Genomic DNA, 7,102 nt, shown 5'->3' on the forward strand with positions numbered 1-7,102 from the left:
AACACAGTTAGTTGGGGGGGGTGGGGGGGGTGGGGGGAATGACTCAATTATCAAAAGCAGCCTCACTGTAATTTCAAAGTTTTACCAAATTACTTTAATACAATTCCATTTTGAGAGAAATTTAGATTAAGTGCACACAGTAAGTGCTGTTACCCACCCAGATACTAACTCCCTTTGCAAATTGTCTAACACTGCAGAGAAAGTGAATAAAATGCTGGCCAAATCGAACAATAATGAAATTAAAGCTCAACAGCATGGCTTACGACAACACTCCAGCAGCATCCTTGGGAGGCTGCACTGAAGAGGAGGTGCCATTAGGCAGGTATCAGAGGAGAAGTATTGGATTGCAGCATTACAGCTGCTCCCACCTCCCTTGCAGAGCTTTACAATGTCACAGCAAGGCAGCAATATCAGTGTGCTGATACTGATTAGGAACCCTTTTTAGACAGAAAAGGATAATTGTTTTCTCCTGGAGAGGACCTGTAAATTAATTTTATTCACCCAGACCACCTCTGTCATTGCTGGAAGCTGCTGCTGAAGGACCACAGACTCTGCCCTAGATGACACTGCATCGCATGCAAATCTCCAGCTCAGAGCAGTGGTAACTGCACAAGATATAATGTCTTGTGACATGGTGAAGGTCATATTAGACTATTTGACCTTCAGGCTAAATTTATCAATTCAGTGAAATATATTAATAACACAGTCTTTAATTAAGACAACATCATAGAAAGAGCAATACTGCTTGGTCCATTGCAGATCTGTATTAAAGTACAATATTCATTTAATCACTTTGGTACATGATCTAGTTAAAATTAGCCGGGAGAGCTGTTACTATAACACGTGGGTAATAGAAGCAGAAAGCTGAGGCTCACCAAAGCAAAGCCACTGCATCCATTACAACCACAGCAGCCTCAGCAGGGCCAGGCACGCCAGTGGGGAGAGGCACGAGAGGGAACACTCAAGCATCATACATGCTGCAACTCAGACCTTAAAGAACAAAACGCAGTTCATTACCCTGCTATTGTTTTGACAGAAACAGACCCCAAATTACTCATTTGCTGCTGCTATTCTCACCCCAGCAGCAGTCGGGTATGCCTGAGTCAGCGATGGACACGCTGCCCAGCCTGGTGTGAGGCAGTGCCAGGCTTTCCCAGGCTCTGGGCAAGACCCAGCTGTCACAGGGACAAGGGGGGAAAATCCATAAAAACACTCTTTTCTTTCCATAAAAACACTCCTTCTCTGCATACGTTAATCTACGTGCTTATTCCTGTTTACATTATGAGGTGTATGTCATGAAAGAGCTTACAGGATGTGTACTGCAGCCAAGTTAATATTGCTGCTGGAGCCTCAGCCTCTGTGTTTCCTGACTTAACATGGCCCAGTTAAAACTACTTTTTTTCTTTTTTGTTTTTTAAATTCTACACTTGTCTAATGGAGTTTATGAGGGCTTGGGATTCATTTCAGGTAAGAATACTACACAGAGCACTCACAAACACCTGCAGGAAACCCAGCAAGAGAGCAAGTTCCATACTGGAGGCAATAATGATATACAGAAATATTAGCTATTATAGAAACGTGTACAAATATAGTAAAGAAGCTACTTTTAGCAACAGCATTCAGAGCAGTTTAGAAATGTGTCTGCACTGTAAGACCTTTTCACATATTACTGTGGTGAAACCCAGACCTTTTAATTTAGAGCAACTCAGCTGTCCTTTCAGGACACAAAGTGTACAGTGTACAAGAACTATCATTTTTTTTTTTTTTAAGTTTTTCTCCACAGATGTAATGACTTGGATTTTAAAGGCAGGAAGCATTTCCCAATGCTTGTGCAGATGAGCTAAGGCAGATGGGCCTCATATTAAAGCCTTCCCTACCTCCCAACACAAGCGTGCACTCTTGCACCCAGCCAAAATCCTGCCCAGAGATGTTCCCTATTTCACGAAGCTGCTGAAAAGCTAGTAAAACACCCATGGCAATATCATGAAGATATGCAATAGCTTTTAAATTTGACCCTTACAACATTAAGGTTTGATGTCACCAGCATTGCCAAACAACCCCTGCAGCGGATACCTGCCATGCAAGATAGCTGCAGCTCTCCGCATTCCTAGGAAATCCTTTGCAATACCACTTAGACTCCGACCTTCTCTCCCCACTTCCAACTCATTTGAGACAATCAGTGCCTTGATTTCTACCCTGGGAAGCCTGGGCATCCCTGGCTGGACCCAGCTCTGCTGTGCTGCTGGCAGAGCTGCTGGCAGCTGCATTTGCCAGCTCAGGAGCTGGTACACCGGACTAAACATCTACTCACATATCAAGATTTTAAGACCAGCATTCCTCTGTCAACATTTCAAAGGGAACATAGAAAAGACCTCATGTCATGAAAACCAAAATACTTTAAAAAAATAAATAAAAAAAGAAAATAAAAGAAAAATAAATCCTTCCCACTTCTGTAAGTTTTATAAAAGTTTAAAAAATAGGTTTCCTCCAGGCTAGGCACTGAATAATTTTAAAGAAAAAAAAAGACTTCAAAGACACATTTTCCATTCTATTTGCATTCAGGCATTTTGTTTTTCAGAAAATTATTAACTCAGTAATATCGGTAATATCACAGGCTGTTCTTCCACTTGGCATGAGCTTTGGCTACCCAGATATTTCATCGAGTGCAAAGACCCATCATGCAAGAGAGGGAGAAGGCACTCTACAAAAGTTTGTGAGTCATCCCAAGGGCTTAGCACAGCGTTTGCAAGGACATGCACCCTGCACACGAAGGTGAGAGCTGCAGAGGGTGTACAGGCATTGCAGTGTGCCTTAAAATGAAGGCAGAGGAACCTGCACCAAGGCGGCTGAGCACTCTGGTAACACCTGCTCACAGCCACGCTGCCAGCAGTAAAACGGAGCCCCTAGCCCTGATGTCTCCACTAAAACCATGAGGCTGGAGCAGGGACAGTGCTTGAATGTGCTGCCCCTGCTCTGGCCAGAGCGCACCAGCATCTCGTGCCAGTGCCCCACAAAGTCCCGCAGCCCCGGCGACGAGGGACTGAAGGCGGTTCTGGGACCATTCCTTTCCCAAGGCTCCACAGCGCTCTTTCCCAGCCAGAAGCAGAGAAGGTTTGACAGCCCGTTGAGAGAAATTCACGAACGTTGCTGTTCATTAAAAGGATACCGAGGGAAAGCACGGAGGTTAACGGGATGGGCTATATTAAGCGCATTTGCAGCTTTATGGCGCCTTCAAAGGGGCATCAGAGCTTTTTACGGCCACGTGGAATGGTCAGATAGTTACAAACTGAGACAGGTTTAATAGAGTACCCCAGGCCACCCGAAGGAGAGGCAGCACAGTTAACTTCAGAGTTTGAGGTCAGCTCTTGATGTTTTCCTGTTACATATCTCATCCTCAACTGCTCCCCGGCTTACAATACTGCATATATCACAGCCCGCTTTGTGCCAACAGGAGTATTTAATGACACAGAGAACCACCTTCTGATGACTGGGGGGGGAAAAAATCGGCCACATGCTTCATGCTGTCTGATTTTATTAAACTGCTCTGTACATGGAAGTGGGGGGTGGTTGCTGTTTTTTCTGCAACAGCAGCCCCTCTTCCTCACATCCCCGGGTCCTGTGCACTGCAAGACAGTAACAGGCACTGTCACAACATGACCTAATCCACGCCGGGAGACAGGACAAAGTGTCACAGCAGGCGATGGAGCTGCCCCTCGCCCCCCCAGGCAGGCAAGTCGGGAATAGCAGAGCGAGGGCTGGTCAGAGATGCTACAAGCACCCCCAGATCAGGGGATATGGCCCACTGACCCCCAGAGGAATGAAACCCCACCAACCCCGGCAGGATGGATCCTGTCAACACCTGTCCCATTGACCTACAGAGCGATGGACCCCAGAGGCCCTGGGCATGGACTCCAGCAACTCACCAGCCCCCTGGGGATGGAGCCTCCAACACGGTGGGGTGTGCATTCCCGAAGGGATGCGACCCTCAGCCCCCCTGGGCATAGAGCCCCAGGCATCACGGGGGAAGCGCCCCACTGACACACGGAGGAGGGGCTGCTAACCCGCACAAACAACTCTGGGTAAAACGAAGAGCCTCAGCCCTGGGGCGGGGAGATGCACCCTGCCCTCCCGCAGGACACAGAGCCCCCAGGCAACTGGGGCAGGCACCCACGACCTCCGGCAGACGCAGCCCCGGTGGCAGCGGCGAGGAGGCTGCACCTCACGGTCCGCCGGGGCACGCAGCCCCCGGTGCCGATGCCGGGATGGCCACAGCGACCGCCGGGCGATGCAGCCCCCGCGTCCCGCTGCGGCAGCGCGGGGGGAGCGCCCAGCCCAGCCCAGCCCGGCCCGGCCCGGCCCCGCGGGAGCGAAGCCGCCGCCGGGGCAGCCCCGGCCCCGCCGCCCCCGCCACCCCCGCGCCGCGCTCCCCACTCACCTCGGCGGGACGGGGCCCGACACCTGCCCAGCGTGCCCGGGGCAGGCGCTCCCGGCCCGGCGCTGCTGCCTCGCCCGTGGAGCGCCCGGCCCGGCCCGCGGAGCGCGGGGGCGGCCCCGGCGGGGCGGGAGCGGGGGATGCCGCGAGGGGCGGCCCGACGGGGCGGGCGGGGCTCCCTCCGCCCGCGGGGCTCCCTCCGCCCGCCCGCCCTGCGCGGGACACCCGGGCCGGGCTCGGAGCGCGCTGCGGGAGCTGCCCGGCATCTGCGGCCCCTGCCGAGCAGGCGTTGCTCTCTGCCAGCGTTTTAATGTTTTAGGGCACATCGGGATTTTTTTCAAGTCTTTTAAACGTTTTCCTTGTATCGCTTTTATCTTCGGTTCTCGCTCAGCGGGCAGTGCTAGTTCCAAGGATGATTTAAATGAACAGTGAATTCATTTTTTATTTTTTTTTTAAATCTAAGCTGATCCTTTCTAATATTTTTAATAAAGTTCTTTTTTTTCCCTTAGTAGAAACCTCAAGATTATCCAAATGAAACTGCATTCCAAAGTGTTTAGTTGCTTTTTCAGGTTCGCGTTTCTTAAGCACTGCAAAAGGGAATGGTCAGTGTCTCTCCTTTCTTTCAAGCCAGAATCCTCTCCTGACTCATGGCCCTGTACAAGGCTCAGGGAGTGTGTTTCCATCACTGCTGTTCTAAAATTAAATTTGGAAAAAAAAAAAAAAAAAGAAGAATTCAGATCAACCAAAGTGTCTCTAAAGTATTGTCTTTATTAAAGACTCTGTCAGGTAATCACGTTACAATTTGGCCCAGATGCTCTGCCTATCACTTCTTTGAAGATGATTGCTCGTGATGGCAATGTCTGGGCTGATAACTAAATCAAGCTCAGCGTTTAGAGCAGAGGGTTGTCTGCAGGCACTTGTTGCAGTGACAGGCTCACCACAAGATACCAGGCAGTGCCTTAGGACTCTTCAGCCCGGGAAGGACGCTGCGAGCTGAGCTGAATTGTCCTGTGAATGCATAATGCTTCCATGCAAACAGAACAGTGCTGCAGAGCACACCCCGAGCACCCTCCGTGCGGAGCAGCGAGCTTTGCCTGGTGGCGCCAAGCCCACGGCGTGCAGCGAGAGAAGAAACCCGTCCCCTTTCACACGGATGAGCTCCAGGATGAGGAGCAGAAAACCAGGTGTGTGGTTCCTGTGCGAGGGAATCCCAGGCACAGGAGCGAGCAATAACTGCTGGGACTGGCGGCAGAGCAGCTCCCAGCGAGGGGAGGATTTCCCACCAGCACTGCCGCAACAGGCTGACCCATGGCCAGACCCCACTCACCCACAGCACTCAGGAGGACCTCGTCCCACCCTGGTTTTCCCCTGCGTCTCCACTGTGCAGTGTGAGCCCATTAGGTGGTTCCCTGTGGGGCCAGGGTTAATCCTGCACACAATTCAATGAAATTACAGCAACAACAGATTTGGGGGTGCAACAAATTCTGCCACTGCCCAAGACCCCATGTGGTTAATGCTGCCCTATCCCTCTGCAAAGTCACAGGGTATGAAGGCCTCTCTAAAAGCACTGTAACAGGAAACTTATTCAGCCCCCATTTGTGACTTTTCCCCCCTGTTTCTAGGAACATGCCTCTGAATGATGCTCAGTTCATTATTTATCCCCATGAGAACAGACATGCTTGCAAATCACTCCTCTGTGCTGCCAGGTAGCTCTCTGGAAATGGTGCTGGCTCACAACAGCAAGATGGATGGTGAGGTGAAACAGGGTAACTCTGAGAATTGTACCTTTTGACTCTCCAGTCCAAAACTGTGATTATATCCCAGTGGGACATGAAAAATTCCCAGAGGGCCCATGGCAACCAGAGTGCTGACCCCTTATTTCAGAGTGCAACTTTTCCTTGTGATCAGTTCTTCTGCAAAATAATATCCAGTAGCCATGCAAATGTTATGATTAACTTTAGCAGCAATGTTTGGATCAGAATCATCAATATACACATGCACTAAATTCTGATGACTCATTATCTTCATTTATTAAAGATACACAAGTCCAGCCTATTTGTACAGCTCACTAAGGCAAAAGAGCAGATTATGCCTGAATCACTTCTTATTCAATCAGAGGAAATCTGTTCATTTCAGGGGTTACACCAATAGAGAAATGGCATGGAAAGGGACTGCTTTATCTTTCTTTCCTCCCATATAACAGTATCATTTAAATCTCTCTAAAGTCAGTCGTGTCTGTTTTCCCCATTTTCTGCATCAATTACAAAACAACAATATAAAGCACTGAAGGCTGGGTGCTCCTGCTGCAGAGCATTTGGCCTCTGGCAGGATTACACACTGGAGTCAAAGCTAATGCTCATAAACAATGTCTTTTACTAAGCTTTCATAGGCAGCTGTTGGCCTTTGGCTTTGTGATGTAAATCAATCACCACTTACATCTTCTGATTTCAGGCCAAAAGGTGGAAAAAGATATTGTGCTATATGTGTTAGGATTGTTCTGCAGATCTCTATGGAAAGGTCAGCTTTATCTACCACCAGAATCAGTCATTCTGGAGGCTGACAGCAATATTTTACATTCTCCTGTTATACCTCTGAGAAACACTGCTTTTCCTGCTGCTCTTCCTGAAGGTTATGCACTTCTTATGCAATATAAGCATCAAAATCCTAATT

The 7,102-nt window shown here is 49.2% G+C and overlaps 1 protein-coding gene across 4 annotated transcripts in view; it reads right to left on the minus strand.

Moving 5' to 3' along the window:
- Window positions 1-4,537, minus strand: part of PDZD2 (PDZ domain containing 2) — a 201,078-nt gene extending 196,541 nt beyond the window's left edge. For all 4 annotated transcript variants that reach the window (XM_064735299.1, XM_064735302.1, XM_064735301.1 and 1 more), the window contains exon 1: window positions 4,436-4,537. The gene's annotated coding sequence lies outside the window, so the exon portion shown is untranslated. The remainder of the gene's footprint in view (window positions 1-4,435) is intronic.
- Between the last annotated feature and the right edge of the window lie 2,565 nt (window positions 4,538-7,102).

The sequence above is a fragment of the Zonotrichia leucophrys genome, chromosome Z (assembly GCF_028769735.1).
Source record: "Zonotrichia leucophrys gambelii isolate GWCS_2022_RI chromosome Z, RI_Zleu_2.0, whole genome shotgun sequence".
NCBI classification, from domain to species: Eukaryota; Metazoa; Chordata; class Aves; order Passeriformes; family Passerellidae; genus Zonotrichia; species Zonotrichia leucophrys.